The sequence below is a fragment of the Microcebus murinus genome, chromosome 4 (assembly GCF_040939455.1).
Source record: "Microcebus murinus isolate Inina chromosome 4, M.murinus_Inina_mat1.0, whole genome shotgun sequence".
Lineage (NCBI taxonomy): Eukaryota > Metazoa > Chordata > Mammalia > Primates > Cheirogaleidae > Microcebus > Microcebus murinus.
The window spans coordinates 95848221-95867624 of NC_134107.1; the positions used below are offsets into that span (position 1 = coordinate 95848221).

The 19404-nt window shown below is 38.3% G+C and overlaps 1 protein-coding gene and 1 pseudogene across 7 annotated transcripts in view; one reads left to right on the forward strand and one right to left on the reverse strand.

Moving 5' to 3' along the window:
• SIK3 (SIK family kinase 3) overlaps window positions 1-19404 on the reverse strand; it is a 235311-nt gene that overhangs the window by 168046 nt on the left and 47861 nt on the right. The gene's annotated exons all lie outside the window — the stretch shown is intronic.
• On the forward strand, window positions 2302-2709 carry LOC105876082 (small ribosomal subunit protein eS21 pseudogene; annotated as a pseudogene).

A 19404-nucleotide genomic window follows, 5' to 3' on the forward strand; every position in this document is an offset into this window, starting at 1 on the left:
AGCCTTGAATTCCTGGGCTCAAGTGATTCTCCCACCACAGCCTCCCACATAGCTGGTACTACAGCATGTACCACCAAACCTGGCTAATTTTTTAAAAGGATTTTTTGTAGAAATGAGGTCTTGCCATGTTACTCAGGCCCAGCCCAAAAATGTTTTAATTAAAACAAAATAAATTATTCTTCATTACCCCATGCATAGTATATATGTGTACTTTCCTAAAATCCAAGATCCATTCTTTTTGAACAAGATAGTAAGAGGAAATAAAATTTTTAAAAATAGTAATGTAGATAAACTATTTCTCATAATAACATAAAGAGTATGTAAATGTAACTTGTGTTTTCCTGAAAGTTGAGATATTGTGGTATGGAAATGTTTTGTAAAAGGTTCCCAGGAAAAAATAACTAACCAAAACAAAAGGAAATGTGGAGACACAGACGTTGTGGGGGCAGCTCATGGGCTCATACAAGTTTTGACTACCTAAAGAAGAGGCTCACTATGCTCACAGAAGAGTCGCAACTCTTGAAGAAAGAAGCCTTAAAATCTAAGGTAGTAATCATCACAGGAAATATTTCAGGAAATAACACAAGCTTTGTATTTTCCCAACTTGTTAGAAGAAATGAAGATCTAAATATACCCTGTTCAAGAGCTCAGAATAGCTCCTATAAAGTAGAATTTGAGACTTCTCCCCAAACAAAAATAGGGATATTTATTGTAATTATGCCCCCACAGCCAACTTGTGTTAACATCTCATTAGTTCTTCCAGAACTGCTATATGTCACCAAGTCAAAGCCAGTGTGAAAAATATATTAAATGATTCTTCGCAAAATAGAGTTTCCAACAGGGCAATGAAAAACACAAAATAACTCCGATGAAAGTTGTGATATTATATAAAAATATGCAGATTCACTTTCAATTTGAAACCCCTAATACATTAAGAAATCCCTTAAAGGAAACTCACAGCACCATATCTACCAATCAATTCATTTCTAATGTTACAGAGCAAGTACAACAGAAATCCAATATGTTTTATATAATATTAATCAGTCATGCAAGACCTCAACAGTTTGCTTGTTGAGGTAACTACCATACATCACTTGCTTCCATTTTTAAAATATCTATTGGTGGAAATTAAGCCTAAGTAAAGAATACTGTTATTTTTTCCCAAAAATACCATTCAAAATAAGTATTAATCTAGGAAGACTGTGGTACCTGGTCTTAACCCAGAATCTAGTTGTGGTTGTTGTAAAGGGATAAAACTGCTTTTATCAAGGCTACAAGCAAACACAGCATGACCTGAACAATCTAAAAGATTCTGAGAGTTCTTATTAAATGTTCTAAAGGGTCCTCTCACCATTTAAGAGGCAAGAAAACTTCCGGAGGTAAATCCAGGGAAAAATCAAGAGCCACTATAAAATATATAGGGATATAATAAAGTTAACAACAGCCCTTGCCCTCAAGCAGCTTATATTAATAATAAAAGTCAACTGCTAGAGATAACACAAAGCAAAACAAGATTAACTGCCAGATGACTCAGAGAAAATTAGGCTATTTGAATAGTTCAAAGGAGGGAACGATCACCATGGGCCAGAATAGGCTGAGAAAGCTGCACTAAGTCAGAGAAGCAACTGAAACAGCCAGGAACAGATGGTGGTACTGATGAGGAAGACCACATAGTTATACTCCTATCCTAGTCGAGAAGGATATGGCAAAGAATGTAAATCTGCCATCTTTTATCAGCATTATGCAACTAACATGAATAAGATGGAAAAGAAATGTAACAGAATTCCAGGTTCCTGCCACTCCCAAATAATAAAGCAAGCAAGCATCAAAACCTAAACTGGGTGAAATGAACCTCAATGACTCAGCTTAGGACCAGCTAGCTATAAATGGAAGTCCTACTTAAACAAAACAACTACTAGCTTTGAATTTGCCTCTTGTGTAAGAAGGGTAATTGCCCCACATAAAGAGACATCTTCCATAGCAGAAAAACAGAAATGACAATCAAGTAGATTGGGGAAAAAAACAACCACATACAAAACCACCACAGAGCCAAGTGATCCAAATGCCACACTGCCAAATAAAAAAGTTAATTCTATGCTAAACACCTTTCCTCTGTTTTCACATGGTTTTTCAAATGCTGAACGCATTAAGACATCATATAAAATCATACCACTCAGAAGTTCTGAAGAGTGTTGACAATGTTTCTTTTTTGTTGCGTAGGTTCTAGGGCAGAAAACTGCTTTGTCTTACTCCTGAATCAAAAGAAAGCAGAAACCTAGGCCAGAATTATTTATAGCACATATGCGAATTTACATATCAGACAATATTTTCAAAAGCAGGCCGGGCGGGAGCGGGGGCGCGGGCCCTGCGCCCTCGCGCGCCGCGTGGCGATTCCTGAGGCGCGGCCTGGACGTGCACAACGACGCCGGCGAGCTCGTGGACCTGTAAGCCGCGGAAATGCTCCGCCACAACCATCATCGGTGCCAAGGACCACGCGTCCATCCAGATGAACGTGGCTGAGGTCGACAAGGTTACCGGCAGATTCAAGGGCCAATTCAACACCTACGCCATCTGCCGGGCCATCCGCAGGATGGGTGAGTCAGATGATTCCATCCTCCGATTGGCCAAGGCCGACGGCATTGTTTCAAAGAATTTCTGACTGGAGAGAATCACAGATGTGGAAAATATACCATAAATAAATAGTGAAAACCCAAAAATAATAATAATAATAATAAGTTCAACCTTCTCCCCTTCCAGGCACAATCTCCTAAAGTTTTCTCAGCCTTATCTGAAACCTCTCAACCAAAGAACCACTCAAAGAAAATTTCACAGTATACCAACTAATAATTTATAGCCAAATCAACACACCCTGGCTCTAGTCCAGAATAAATTACTAAAAGATTCTTTATTTGCAACGACTCTCCTCTCCTCTTATCTTTGCTAATCATCTCATATTTTCCCCCCACAGATGAATCAAAGCTAAGATTCTTCCAAATATCCCATATTCATGCAGGATCTTTCAGATCAAAATCATGTCAGCTGTACAGTGAGACTATAGCAATTCACAGCATGGAAAGAGAAGAATCTGACTCTTTAGGGTGTAGTTCAAAAGAAAAAGCATAATTAATAAAATAAAACTTATCTGGTAAATAAAAAGATATCTATCATCTTAATATTATACACACCAAAAATAAGTTCAACAATGAGAAAATAATCAGAACAAACCCCACTTAAAACTAACTCAGGCCGGGCGCTGTGGCTCACGCCTGTAATCCTAGCTCTTGGGAGGCCGAGGCGGGCGGATTGCTCAAGGTCAGGAGTTCAAAACCAGCCTGAGCAAGAGCGAGACCCCGTCTCTACTATAAACAGAAAGAAATTAATTGGCCAACTGATATATATATATAAAAAATTAGCCGGGCATAGTGGCACATGCCTGTAGTCACAGCTACTCGGGAGGCTGAGGCAGAAGGATCACTCGAGCCCAGGAGTTTGAGGTTGCTGTGAGCTAGGCTGATGCCACGGCACTCACTCTAGCCTGGACAACAAAGTGAGACTCTGTCTCAAAAAAAAAAAAAAAAAAAAAAAAAAAAAAACTAACTCAGTTCATTGCAGGCTTGCTACTAATGTATGATGTTCGTAGTGCATATTAGGTGCAAAGAACACTAGAGTCGTTACCGAATACCATAAATAGACATGTTTCTGTTCTCAGATTATAATTTAGTTTAGGTAATTTTTATTTAAAGATAATATTTTTATTTAACAAATAAAGCAATTTTGTGTTTATTTCAAAATATTATAAAAGGTGGTAAGGCATAAGATTTTTATAATTATCAAAAGGGGAGATGAAAGCACTGAAAATCACCAATCTCAATAACTACAGCCACAAGCTGAGTAACACATCCAACATCACCTACAGAAGGTGTAACTGACCAAATAAGGAAAATGTTAGAACCTGGTGCTTTGCACTCCTAATCTAGTGCTCACTTATTTGCTGTGAAATAGAGAACAAATAAACTGAATTCTGGACTACCATCTTTCCCAAACTAGAAGATAAAGTATGGTGAAGTAGAGAGAAAGAAAATCATAAAAAGCAGACCTATTTAATACTTTGACTAAACCCTGAAGGTCCAAGTTCAAAGGGCATGTTTTTTGAAAAGAGATAAGGAGAGTTCATTTCACATTAAGTAAAACCTATTGTATTATAAGTAACATTTGTTAAGCACTTTATATATAGTAGGCACTATGTTAAGTGCTTACATGATTATCTGATTTAAGCCTCACAAGGACACTAAAGGAGTTACTATTATTTTAATAAGGACAAAAGTGAGGTTTGCAACAATTAAGAAACTTGCCCAAACTGCTAATAAATGAAGAAGCTGAAACTCCCATCCACGTCTTCCTGATGATTCCCAAGCCTGGACTCCTACCACCATTTCTTCAACAAGGATTGCAGCAGCTTCAAGCATAGCAATGAACTAAACACGATGACTAAACACATCTCCCCACACACTCATCTCTACTGCTCCTCCAACCCACCTGAATCCTTGCTAATTGTTCTTAGTCATTGAAAACATTACATGGCTAGATAAATGTCAACTTTAAAAAGGGTAAAAATAAAGTACCTTACAACCTTGAGCCACAGCTGATGAGCCTCTTTTCTAAAGCCTTGTCTGCTCACTCATTTCAAATACTGAGTGCCTACTACAGGAAGCCATATTGTGTAGTGATAAAGAGAAGAAGACTGCTTAGGTTCAAATCCTGGCTCCATCACTTACTTAGTGTGTGACTTTGAGTAAGTTACTCTACTTATCACTACATTAATCATATGAAGCACTTAGAATAGTGGCTGGCACTTAGTAAACAATAAATGTTAGCTGGTATTATTACTGTGTTATAGTATCATTGCACAATGGTTAAGCTAGGAGCTGGTATGGTATTCCCCGTCTTTTGAAGCTCACAATTTAAGACACGTACATACATAACCACAAACCAAACTATAAATAATACTATAGGTATTAGTAAATAAATGCTACAGATGTGCTGACGAAGAAGAGGATTACTACTAGCTAAAGAGATCAGAAAAGGTCTCATGGAAAAGGTGCATCTGAGCTGAGCCATAATGTGAAGGTAGAGGAGAACACTCCAAGTATAGAATATAATTATGAAATAGCAAAGAAAGAAACTGAACTCAAGTGAAGACATACCATGGAAGAGTGGTGGTGAATAAACCTGGAAATGTAGGTAAGATGATCAAATGTAGACCAGATTATCAAGAAATCAGAAGATCCAAATAAAGAGTTCAGATATAAATACCATAACTGTATTCTATATTCTTTTCTTTTTTCTCTTTTAATTGTATAAATTTAAGATAGACAACACATTCTGATATACATAGTGAAATGCTTACTACAGTCTAGCACATTAACATATCCATCATCTCACATATTTACCCCCCCCTTTTTTTAAAGCAAGAGCACCTAAGATCTACTTACTCTCTTAGCAAAAATTCCCAATACAATTTTTTGGTTTTTTTGAGGCAGTGTCTCACCTCTCACCCTGTTGCCCAGGCTGGAGTGCAGTGGTGTGATCATAGCTCACCACCTCCTCCAACTCCTGGCCTCAAACCATCCTCCTGCCTCGGCTTCCCCAAATGCTGGAATTACAGGCATGAGCCACTGAGCCAGACCAATGTTATTAACCATAGTACTCATACTGTACATTAGATCTCTAGAATAGTATATTTTAAAATGTAAGCCAGTATTAATATTCCCCAAGTGGAATACACACACAGAAATTTAAAAAGAGAGAATTTTCCCAATGTGGGGGAGAGGAGGTTTTGGGGGGAATGATGTAAGAGCAGGAAAAAAATTACCAAAACAAGTCAGAGAAGACGTAGAAGCAAGCTGAGCTTTGCAGGTAATGCAATTATATATACCAGCTTTTCTCAAACTGTATGGTGGTAAAATTAATTTGAGAAAGCCTTCATGCCCACCCCCATCTGTCCCTTCAGGGATCCACAAGGCACACTGGTATTTTGAGACCTCTCAAACGTCCTATAGTAAAGAAATTGACTAATTTTGTTTACTCTGTATGTTCCCAAACTTATTTAGTAAAAGAATACTTTTCCTCCTAGAACATATTAATATATTTAAACATTGAGGAATACTAGTGTTCTAAAGAACTCATTCTATACCTCATTCTCACATCTACATATGTTTGGTTTTTAAATTTCAGTAGCTGTATACCACTCCGGCCTCTAACTATTTGTGTTTCGTTCTAACCTGTTAAGTTGTGCTTGCTAGAGTATTTCACATTTCAGCCAATGAAATCTAAAGAATGTAAATGAGAACAAACATGTAGAACCTGTCTGTAAATTGGTTTGCAATTCAGGAGACTGGAAGTAGCTCTTGAGAGCACTGTGGGTTTAGTGAGAGAGTGCTTTGGTGGATGGGCAGTGTCTACTATGGGGCAAACATGTGGAAACTGCATTTCTAATGTCATCCATGGTGTATTAGTTATTAGCAGTTGAACATGTTCTCTGGTCATAATGGAAGTCCACAGACTCAAAATGGTAATTTGAACAGGGAGCTGGGAGAAATAGAGGACATGAGTACACTGGACTAAAGTGAGCCAGTAAAGCGAAGAAAACATAAGGGAAGAATAGAGAATGGAAAATGGTAGACTGGAGAGAAAAAGATGAAAACGACATTTAAAAACGAGTAAGAGCCGGGCGCGGTGGCTCACGCCTGTAATCCTAGCTCTCTGGGAGGCTGAGGCGGGCGGATTGCTCAAGGTCAGGAGTTCAAAACCAGCCTGAGCAAGAGCGAGACCCCGTCTCTACTATAAATAGAAAGAAACTAATTGGCCAACTGATATATATATAAAAAATTAGCCGGCCATGGTGGCACATGCCTGTAGTCCCAGCTACTCGGGAGGCTGAGACAGAAGGATCGCTCGAGCCCAGGAGTTTGAGGTTGCTGTGAGCTAGGCTGACGCCACGGCACTCACTCTAGCCTGGGCAACAAAGCGAGACTCTGTCTCAAAAAAAAAAAAAAAAAAAAAAAAAACGAGTAAGGATAAACAGGGGAAAATACTTTGTGAAATCCTTGGGTGTCTTTGGACAAGGAAATCAGAAGTTAATTCAAGCTGTATTATTGCCAGAGGATGGTCTTAAAAGTTTTGTTGTCAAGACTCACGCACGGTACTCCTTTCGTTGGTTTATTTGCCACTTAAGATAAAACAAAATAAAAGAGACTTCTAGAGTCTCTCCAGAGATGTCACTATGCAGCTACATCCACATGTGTCTAGTTTTTAAATGTCAGCATCTGCATTAAAAGCCCTTGAGACATAGTATAGGTCTTTGCCAAAATATATCAGAACCACAATCAGGAATCTTTCTATAGTTAACCCACATTAAGGATGAATAAAGACAATGAGGATAAACTGTAAAACAATTTGGAGACATTTTATCTTCCAGAAATCTTTTCTCCACACTGACTACCTGAATGCTTTCAGCAAGTATTTCATTGTGATTGCTTCTTGAGCTGGACTTCATCTAAATATGAGTAATAATCCTAATAAAGAAAAGACAACTGGCTAAAATGTTAAAAGGTCAAGCTCTCCCTTAATATAATTAATGTCTTTCCTTCTCTGCCCAACTAAGATTGTGGAGTGCAGTAACATGAAAGAAAATATAAGACTCATTCAATGATGGCACATAACTAAGCCAATTAAGAGAAATTTTAAAAACTGTTTACTTAGTAGATGCCAAATTCTATAAGGAAATTAACTGTTGATGTAATTATGCAGTTTTGCATTTCATTAGCTACCATTGAAGATTATGCATTGTGCAACAATGATATTTGTTGAGCCAATAAAGTCGAAAACTATGGTCAGAAAGTTTTAAGTCAAAAACTACGGTCAGAAAGTTTTAGATACCCCTTAAATCAGTAAATCTTTTCTTCCCTTTTAAAACCAAAATAAGCCCTAAGAATTCCCAAAACAGCTTCCATATTCAAATTACAAATTATTAATATTTACTTGACCAGTTTCCCTAACCCGTGAAGTACACAAACACAGTAGTTTTTGATTCGGCAAAGTGCATTCCATCTCATCCCCCAAGGTGCCATGAAACAACTCAACAGACCAGAGATAAAGTGTTATGACTAAAATAAAAATAGAAGAAAAGAAACAGAGCAATTTGCAAATTGCAATTCACTTCTACTTTTTTCATCTCGACACTAAAATCCATATTTACTATTAAGCAAAAATCCGTTACCATATAAAAATACAGGGAAAGTTTAGTCCACAGCCTGGGTACTTACACTTCCCAACTCAATGAGGTATAAATATGATTTTTTAAAAAAGCACTGAAATCCATCTACTATTCAATATTCAACTCATGTAACTGAACAGGAAAACACTACCATTTACACATCCAATTCCAGAGGAAATTTTTGTAGAAGTTCCCAAAAAATGCCTGAACTCTTCATAATCCTGGTAAATATTTATTAACCATTCCTTAACATAGTTTGAACATAACAAAGCTTAGCTTCTTTACCGCATCACTACTAACATGAACACTAAACTGAGCTGCTCAGCCATAGCATTCATGTCTAATTATTCAACCACATCTTGGCCTCCAAATAGAATTTATATTTTCCCTGGTTCTGAACTTCAGTTATATTTTATAATATTATTTTATTTACTTTGTCAGCCACCTCAAATCCTGTATGAAACAAAACACATATAAAATAATGTTTTACACGTCTTTGCACCCTCAGCATTTAGTGCAATACCTGGCACCTACGTTCTTTAATTCATATTTTACCAACTCGGAGGCTGTTGTCCCAATATAATTCTGGCTCAATAAAATACTTATGACAAATGACCAGAGTAAACATTAGCAATATTAATTATTAAGACGGATCAGAGATCACATGTCCTGAATTGACACTCCTGGTGAGGTTTTTGTCAATGAGCAAAGGAGGATGGGCATGGTGGTTCATAGATTACACCTGTAATCAATCATAGCACTCTGGAAGACCTAGGCAGGTCAGCCTGAGCAAGAGGTAGATCCCATCTCTACTAAAAATAGAAAAATTAGCCAGGTGCAGTGGTGCACACCTATAGTCCCAGCTACTCATGAGGCTGAGGCAGAAGGATTGATTGAGCTCAGGAGTTTGAGGTTGCTGTGGAGCTATGATGACACCACTGCACTCTAGCCTGGGCCACAGAACGAGAGTCTGTCTTAAAAAAAGGAATGTGAAAAACTGCCTTTTTCTTTTCTTTTTTTTTTTTTTGGCTGAGCAAGGTAGCTCATGCCTATAATCCTAACACTTTGAGAGACCAAGGCAGGAGAATTAGTTGAGGCCGCGAGCTCAAGACCAGCCTGAGCAAGAGCAAGATCCAATCTTTACAAAAAACAGAAAAATTAGCCAAGTATGGTGGTGCACACCTACAGTCCCAGCCACTCGGGAGGCTGAGGTAGAAGGATCACTTGAGCCAAGGAGTTTGAGGTTGCAATGAGCTATAAACACGCCATTGCAAGGCCAGGCGCGGTGGCTCATGCCTGTAATCCTAGCACTCTGGGAGGCCAAGGCAGGCAGATTGCTCGAGGTCAGGAGTTAGAAACCAGCCTGAGCAAGACCCCATCTCTACTAAAAATAGAAATAAATTAACTGACCAACTAAAAATATATGTACAAAAACTTAGCCGGGCATGGTGGCACATACCTGTAGTCCCAGCTATTCAGCTATTCGGGAGGCTGAGGCAGAAGGATCATTTGAGCCCAGGAGTTTAAGGTTGCTGTGAGCTAAGCTGGAAACTGCTCAAGCGATCCTCCTGCCTCAGCCTCTCAAGTATCTGGGACCCCAAGTGTGTGCCTAGCTATTTTTTCTATTTTTTATAGAGACAGGGTCTCTTGATGTTGCCCAAGCTGGTCCTCGAACTCCTGGCCTCCAGCAAACCTCCTACCTTGGCCTCCCAAAGTGCTAGAATTACAGGCCCACACCACCATACCTGGCTCCCCCATTCTAATTCTACATGTGGCAAGGCATAGTATCTCTATACTATAATTCCTGTTTAGACAAGATCATGAGTCTCTATGACTAAATTTTAATTATGACTAATTCAGACAAGCCAAGACATAACTACTACACAAAAAGTAAACTGCTGACTTAGAGATTTAGTGATACAAAAACACAATAAAATCTGCCAGAATAGTGTTTCCCTCTTCAGCATCAAAAAGGCACAAACCCTGGTCACTTTAAAGACAGACCTCTTCACCCTACATTTTTTATCACCAAGAAAAGGGGGGGGGAGGGTAAAAACTTAAGGGTCCAATCTAAATTTCTAACTAAAGAAAGCAAATCAGTCAAACCATCCGATACTGAGGCTAATAAATAGATAAATGGTAATAACATATGCAAATCAGCCAGAAGATTTCTTCAGTTATCTTTCTTGGCCTCTAACAATGGAGACAATGTTCTAGAACAAATACAAGAGATGAAGACTGGTTAAATATATAATATTTGCACATGTTAACTACCACAAGCGAATTCTGCACACTTCAATATTCCTCTTAGCCTCCAAAGGCACAAAATAGAAGCAAAGTCATCTATTCTAAAAATTGTTTAGAGATTTGTCAATATATAACTAAATATCTGCTTACTGACGGGAAAAATCTCTGTTCACCAGCCAAGGGACTTGCGAGAATGGGAGTTGCATATGACATCTCCCCTCTCTGGCCTCCTAATTCCACATCAGTTTGTAGTTATTCTTGTACTACAAGAGTATCAGTTTCAGAATGTAAGCCTCATAAGCCCCCAGGAAAGCCATTCTAGTGGAACTGTTCCAAAGAGTTTCTCTTTAGCTTCTAAAGAACCTAAGAGACCCAGTCCATGACAAGAGTGAACAGTAATTGCTCTATTGGTTTCCACCTCTGACCTATAAAGACCAAAGCCTGGGGCTGTCTGTAATCCATAAACCATTTTAATATTCTGCTAAAACACTATAAAAATGTGTCTTTCACTAGAGGCCATGGCATGAAGCTGAAATTAGTAATCTCAGTTACTAATCATAGATAGAATCTGTTCTATTTCTTAAAAAATTAGGGGAAATTATCTCTCTTTTTTAATAAAAAGGACAGTCTCAAACTTCTGGCCTCAAGCAATCCTCCCACCTTGGCCTCTCAAAGTGCTAGGATTATAAGTTGTGAGCCATGACACCCAGCCTTTGCATCTATCCCTTCTAAAACTAATATATTGTGCAAAAATATATAAACTTGGTTGATGAATTCCAAATTTCAAAAGTGAAAGACCACCCAGTTTAAATTTTTTTTTATTTTTGAGACAGGGTCTCACTCTGTTGCCTGGACTAGAGTACATGGCATCATCATAGCTCACTGCAGCCTCCAACTCCTAGGCTCAAGCCATCCTCTTGCCTCAGCCTCCTAAGTAGCTGGGACTATAGACACACACCAATATGCTTGGCTAATTTTGCTATTTTTTATAAAGAAGAGGTCTCACTCTTGTACAGGTTGGTCTCAAACTCCTAGCCTCAAAGTGATCTTCCTGTCTTGGACTCACTAAGTGCTAGGATTACAGGCATGAGCCACATCGCCCTATCTACAAAATTTTTTATACGAAGGAATTAGAGTTCAAATGTATTAAGTAATTTGCAAAATCACACACCCTATGGTAGACTCAGAACAAGAATTAGGGTGCCTGTGGCTGGGCATGGTGGCTCATGCCTGTAATCCTAGCACTCTGGGAGGCCAAGGCGGGAGGATCACTCAAGCTCAGGAGTTCGAGACCAGCCTGAGCAAGAGCGAGACCCCATCTCTACTAAAAAATAGAAAAGAATTAGCCAGACAACTAAAAATATAGATAGAAAATTAGCCTGGCATGGTGGCACATGCCTGTAGTCCCAGCTACTAGGGAGACTGAGGCAGAAGGACTGCTTAAGCCCAGGAATTTAAGGTTGCTGTGAGCTAGGCTGATGCCATGGCACTCTAGCCCAGACACAGAGTGAGACTCTGTCTCAAAAAAAAAAAAAGATGTCCTGACTCCCAGTCTAATGTTTTCTATGACCACAATGAGAAAATGCCCTAATACTCAGTGCAGTGGGCACTGTTCCTATCCATCTGTCTTTTAAAATACACAATTCCTCTTTGTTCTGCACAATAGCCTATGTGGTAACAGGGTACATATCGCCCAAATCATTATTCAAGGATCATTTTAACACTGAGTAAAGCATGACATAACACTGAGGCACAATGCCCATCTTAAGTAAGCAGCAAAATATCATGATACAATAAAGATTTAGGCCAGGCTCGGTGGCTCACACCTGTAATTCTAGCACTCTGGGAGGCCAAGGCAGGATGATCACTCAAGGTCAGGAGTTAGAAACCAGCATAAGCAAGAGCAAGACTCCGCGTCTACTAAAAATAGAAATAAATTAATTGGCCAACTAAAAATATATATATAGAAAAAGTTAGCTGGGCATGGTGGCACACGCCTGTAGTCCCAGCTACTAGGATGGCTGAGGCAGAAGGATTGCTGGAGCCCAGGAGTCTGAGGTTGCTGTGAGCTAGGCTGATACCACAGTACTCTAGTCTGAAATACAGTGAGACTCTTATCACCAAAAAAAAGATTTAATTTAAGCCAAACTATGTAGCTATGTCTTCACTTCACCATTCAACTAAGAACCTTCTTGAGGGCAGAAATTACTTCTCCTCAAATCTCTTTACCATTTACAGCTATGATACCCAACCCCTGGGCTGTAGACCAGTACCGTTATGTGGCCCATTAGGAACTGAGCAGCACAGCAGGAGGTGAGTGGTGGGTAAGCAAATGGAGCTTCATCTGTATTTACAGCTGCTCTCCATCACCCGCATCACTGCCTGAGCTCCGCCTCCTATCAGATCAGTCACTGTCTCCCATCACCCCCAGATGAGACCATCTAGTTTCAGGAAACAAACTCATGGCTCCCACTGATTCTGCATTATGGGGAGTTGTATAATTATTTCATTATATATGACAATGTAATAATAATAGAAATAAAGTCCACAATAAATGTAATGCACTTGAATCATCCTGAAGCCATTCTCTCCAACACCCAGTCCATGGAAAAATTGTCTTCCATGCAACCGGTCCCTGGTGCCAAAAAGGTTGGGGACCTCTGCTCTATAGCACTATTCAAAACATTTTCTCCAACACACCCTAGAACAAATTTGAAGAAGGAAAAAACAGTATCTCCTTGAATATTTTTAGATTGATTCTAAAATGTTTCATCTAAAGTTTAATTCACTGCTAAGGCTATACTTTCTTGTTGTTTTTTGTTTATTTTGAGACAAGGTCTTGTTCTGTTGCCCAGACTATAGAGCAGTGGCCCAATCATAGCTCACTATAGCCTGGGCTCAAGTGATCCTCTCGTCTCAGCCTCCTGAATAGCTGGGCTACAGGAGCATGCCACCACATGGGCCTAATTTTTTTATTAAATATATTTTTGGAGATGGGTCTCACTATGTTGCCAGGCTTGTCTCAAACTCCTTGCCTCAAGTAATCCTCCTGCCTCAGCCTCCCAAAGTGTTAGGATTACAGTGAGCCACTGTAACCAGCCTTTACTTTCATTTATATATCAATATATGCACATTTAAAACTGACATCTAAAAAAAACTATTATATTACTAATTTTAATGCTATTAAAACTACTATATCACTAACTCCAATGAAATCTAAACACCTGAGCAATTTGATACCCACTATTCTATTTTAAAACTATAATAGAATCATTTCCTATATGAAATGCTACATCATTTGTCTTCTTGAAATTATATTTTTCTTATACTACTTCCACAGTATTTAATTTAATATCATTTTATCATACTTTCCTATAATAAAAATACACGTATTATTTCTTATTTATGTTGGATTAAGATACTGTTCCTATTACCAGTAATACACAATTGATGAAAACAATGAAAATATGTTATAGATTTTAATAACTAAACTTAAAAAAGTCTAATAATTTCCTTTTTTGGAGATGCATCTCTTAATAAGATGTATGGAGGAACATATAATTTGATAAAAGGAAGTTTCACACCTGATGCCAATGTTTCAACTATTCCTTTGCTGGAACCCTGGAGGATTTTATACCTCAGAAAAATGTACAATGGTGAGCTTCAACATGGGTATAGCTTTCTTTTTTCAACCACAAGAAGGCCCGGGGGGGGAAAAAAAAAAAAGGAAGGCCCAGAGATAAAAGGAGGGTAGAAAAGATGAACTAGCATTATATCAGTGTTGTCTTTGTACAAATTAATTTCAGGTAACAGTATAAGTGAAATGTTGAGAACCTAGAAATTGATTCTCTTAAAACTATCCAAGCCTAGATACTCTCAGACACATATTCCAATTAAAACATCGCTGTTCTGAAGTACAAGGCTTAGTTCATTTATAGGAGCTCAGTAAATATTTGTTGTATTAAAATAGTTTAGGAAAAACTGGTAGTCACTGAGAATATCTATATTGTACTGATATTTTGGTCTAATCAAATGATAAAGTATGTTATGAGGATTAAGTGAGATGATGAATATAAAACATGGACAAAAGTGCCTGGTAGATAGTAAGATTTAGTGTATGTAACTTGCCTATTTATCAATATTAGTATTATTAGGAAAATCTTATTTCTGTTATATATTTATTTAAATAAAATTGAAATCTTAATCAGCCATAGCAGTAAGATTTATTTTTAAAACATAAATATAGCTCAATCTGCCAAAGAATAACATTTCAGGATGGCTACCCATCTCATCTTGGTACTATTTCTACCTATATTATCAATTTTACACCACAAACATACAGGTTAATTTGAGAAAAATTTTAAGGCTTTCTATGCAAACATGGAAAAAATAAGTATGCAATTGGTAAAAATCATATTTTTCACACTTAGATGAAAACTCAGATTGATTTACCTTTAAAAAGTTAATAGAAATCGGAAAGATGTGGTGGCTCATGCCTGTATCCCTGTAATATCAGCATTTGGGGAGGCTGACGCAGGAGGAACACTTGAGGCCAAGAGTTTGAGACCAGACTAGGCAACATAGTGAGACCCCATCTCTACAAAAAAATTTAAAAATCAGTCAGATGAAGTGGTGTACACCTGTAGGCCTAGTTACTCAGAAGGCTGAGGCAGGAGGATCGCTTAAGCCTAGGAGTTCAACGCTTCAGTGAGCTATGATCACAGCACTGCACCCAAGCCTGGACAACAGAGTGAGTCCCTATGTCAAATGAAAAGTTAATAAAAATATATTTACTTCTACACATCAATGGTCTACTAAAACTTTTCCTATAATTCATTATGCAATTTGTCCCAGTATCTACTAAAAAAGATCTATGAGTTACATATCCAAGACAAAATACCAGGACATTTTGGCCTACTGAATTTAACAGTGTCAGAACTTGTTTCCTTTAAAATAATTCATGATTTCTCTGAGATAAGTTAATCTGCCTAGAATCTAAAAGATTTTTAGGGGTTGTCAACTATTTAATAATATAGATATTTTTAAAAACATAGTTTATTCCAATTACCCCTATAAACACCTTATTTTAAAGGATAACTAGGGAGGTGCATAAAGTTGAAAAGATATTTCCCAAGGTCTGTTTACCCAGTCTTTCTGTGCTGAAGGCCATGGTTATACATTTGTTAATTCCATCCTTATCTGATTTGCTTCTACCTCTATTCTGCCCCCTGAGGTTATAGGGCAATAAGCAGCTACCAGGCTTAAGTCTGACAAAGTTACTCAGTTCTCCCACTGTTCCTTTACCTCACTTGGAGCTCAGAACGTAAGAAGCCTTTTACACATGTTCCATCATGCCAGGAGAATAGGTAAAGTTCTGAATTTCAACACAGTCTGATGCAAGGCAACTAAAGAATATTTTTTGAGATATAATTCAAATACTATAAAATTTATCCTTTAAAAGTATACAATTCAATGGTTTTTAGTATAGTAAAAAAGTTGCAACTATCACCACTGTCTAATTTCAGAATATTTTCATGACACCCAAAAGACATCCTGTACCCATTCACAGTCACTCCCCATTCCCTCTTCCCTCCCAGACCCTGGCAACCACTAATGTACTTTCTGTCTCTATGGATTTGTGCCTATTCTGGACATTTCATTTAAATGGAATCATACGATGTCTGGCTTCTTTCATTTAGAATAATGTTTTCAAGGTTCATCCATGTTGTAGGATTACTAGTACTTCACTCCTTTTTATGGCTGAAATACATTTCATTCTATGGAAATACCATAGTTTGTTTATCCATTCTTCAGCTGATGGACATTTGGGTTCTTTCCACTTTAGAGCTATTATGAATAATGCCGTTATGAATATTTGTGTATCTATTTTGATATGAGTATGTTTTCAATTTCTTGAGCATACACCTAGGAGTAGAGTTGTTGGGTCATATGGTAACTATGCTTAACTTTTTGAGGAACTACCAAACTGTTATCTAAAGTGGTTGTACCACTTTACATTTCCACCAGCAATATATAAAGGTTCCAATTTGGAGAATAAATTTTATTTTTCAAAATGTCTTCCTTTACAAGCCTTTTGCTTTCCTTTAAAAAATGAGCATAAGGAAAATAAACTTCCCCACCCCCCCATAAATCAGTATATGTTTTAACAACTAGCTTGTTTTATGAAAACATATTCTCAAGGAAAAACATAAGTATTAAAAGTCAACATAAATGATATGGCTATAAAATAATGAGACTAGCTTAACCAACGCACTAGAATATTCACATCTAAATGAGTACTGTTCCTCATTTAATTGCCTAAGGAGGTTATACACCCATTCTACTTTTGGAAACTCCTCTTTTGAAATTCTGTCCAAGGAAAGTTCATAAAGGCAGATAAAATCAGTCTTATGATGACATATAACCATACTCTGTTCCTTTCAGGACCAGACACCATACTACCTAGCTTGGGCACCCTCCTAATTTGTTTTACATAGTCTATATTCCTGGCTACTTCTACAAACCCAATCCAGAGGAAGGAGGGGCAGAAGGGAGGGAGGGAGAGAAAGAAAAAGAAAGAGGAAGAGAAAAGAGAAGAGAAAGGGGAGGGAGGGAGGGAGGGAGGGAGGGAGGGAGGGAGGGAGGGAGGGAGGGAGGAAGGAAGGAAGGAAGGAAGGAAGGAAGGAAGGAAGGAAGGAAGGAAGGAAGGAAGGAAGGAAGGAAGGAAGGAAGGAAGGAAGGAAGGATTGATTTTTCTTTTTAATCACTGAAAAAATTTTTCAAAATAGTTTTAAAATAAATCTTGTATTATACTCAAATATATAAGATATCATCATCAGGGAAAGTTGGGGGAAGGGTAGACATGACTCTATATACTAATTTTGCCATTTCCTATAATTCTATAATTATTTCAAAATAAAAAGTATTTTTAGTTAGCTGGCCCTGGTAACACACCCCTGCAGTCCTAGCTATCTGGGAGGCTGAGGCAGGAGGATTACGTGAGTCCAGGAGTTAGAGGCTGCAATGAGCTATGACTGCACCTTTGCACTCCAGCCTGGGCAACAGAGCGAGACCCTGTCGCTAAAAAAATGAAAAATTTTTTAAAAAAATGGATCTTAGGCTAGTCTCAGCACTGTAGTGTTTACAACTAATTGATTGCAACCAATTATAAATTTCTTTGTTCCTTCTCCACTCCCACTGCTTCACTTGACTAGCCTTAAAAAGGGGAAGAGGGTGTTCTTAAGAGAGGCAGAATTCAAAAGAAAAATGGGAAGAAAAATTAAAAAATTCTAGGTGGGTACAAAAGTAAAGTGCAATTCACATTACAGGAATCACAACTAGCCCAGATAATCCACAGGGTTCACTCTAGGATACAGTGGAAGATAAGGTAGAAAAGGTAACCAGAGTCAGACTGTAGAAAATCTGTGATGGTTAATTTTATGTATAAACTTAACTGGGCTAAGGAATGCCCAGATAGCTGGTAAAACATTATTTCTGGATACGTCTGTGAGGGTGTTTCTGGAAAAGACTAACATTTGAATCAATAGACTAAAGAAAAAAAGATCCACTGCCAGCAATGTAAGTGGGTACCATAATCTGTTGAGGTCTCCTTCCCCCACAAGGAGAACAAAAAGGCAGAGGAAAGGTGAATTTGCCTCTCTCTTCTTGAGGTAACCATTTTCTCCTACCCTCAGACATCAGAGCTCCCGGTTCTTGAGCCTTCAGAATCCAGGACTTACACCAGCACACCACACATCCCCAATTCCCAGGCCTTCGGCCTTAGCTACCCTGGTTCCCAGACCCTCAGACTCCAACTGAATTACACCACTAGATTTCCTGGTTCTCCAGCTTGCAACAACATATCATGGGACTTCTCAACCTCCATAACAAATCTCTTATACATATCTATATTTACCCTGCTGGTTCTGTTTCTCTGGAGAATCCTAACTAATACTAGTACAGAATGTGAAGTGTCGGACTTACTCTGTATATAATGGGGTACTTATGGAGGATTTTTTTTTTTTTGGAAACAGAGTTTCATTCTATCACCCAGGCTAGAGTACAGTGGCAGCATCATAATTCACTGCAACCTCAAACTCCTGGGCTCAAACAATCCTCCTGCCTCAGCCTCTCAAGAAGCTGGGACTACAGGCATGCACCACCATGCCTGGCTAATTTTTCTTTTATCTTCTTCTTCTTCTTCTTTTTTTTTTTTTTTTTTGTAGAAATGGGGTCTCACTCTTGTTCAGGCTGGGGGAGAGGGGGGTTCTCAAACTCCTGGCCTCAAGCAAGCCTCCTGCCTCAGCCTCCCAGAATGCTAGGATTACAGGCATGAGCCTTATGGAGGATTTTTATTACTGCATGAGAAAAGTCAAAGCAGGGCTTTAGAAAGATTACTACAACAACAGTAAACAAGACAGACTGGAGGGAAGAGCCAAAAGGTAGAAAGACCAGAAACTATTGCAATAGCCCAGGCATGGTGGAGTATTAAGGATTGGTAGTAAAACCAGACCATAAGGGACTTAATACTCTGAAATCTTCTATAAAGAGCCTATATCTGGGATTCATTCTGAGTTCTATATCATGTTCACAATAAATGAGTCTCTTCTCTGAATCAATAAAAGGGAAAAAGTTTCACATTTCAATCTTTTTTTCTTTTTTTTTTTTGAGACAGAGTCTCACTCTGTTGCCCAGGGTAGAGTGCCGTGGCATCAGCCTAGCTCGCAGCAACCTCAAACTCCTGGGCTCAAGCAATCCTTCTGCCTCAGCCTCCCGAGTAGCTGGGACTACAGGCATGCGCCACCATGCCCGGCTCATTTTTTTCCTATATATTTTTAGTTGGCCAATTAATTTCTTTCTATTTTTTAGTAGGGTCTTGCTCT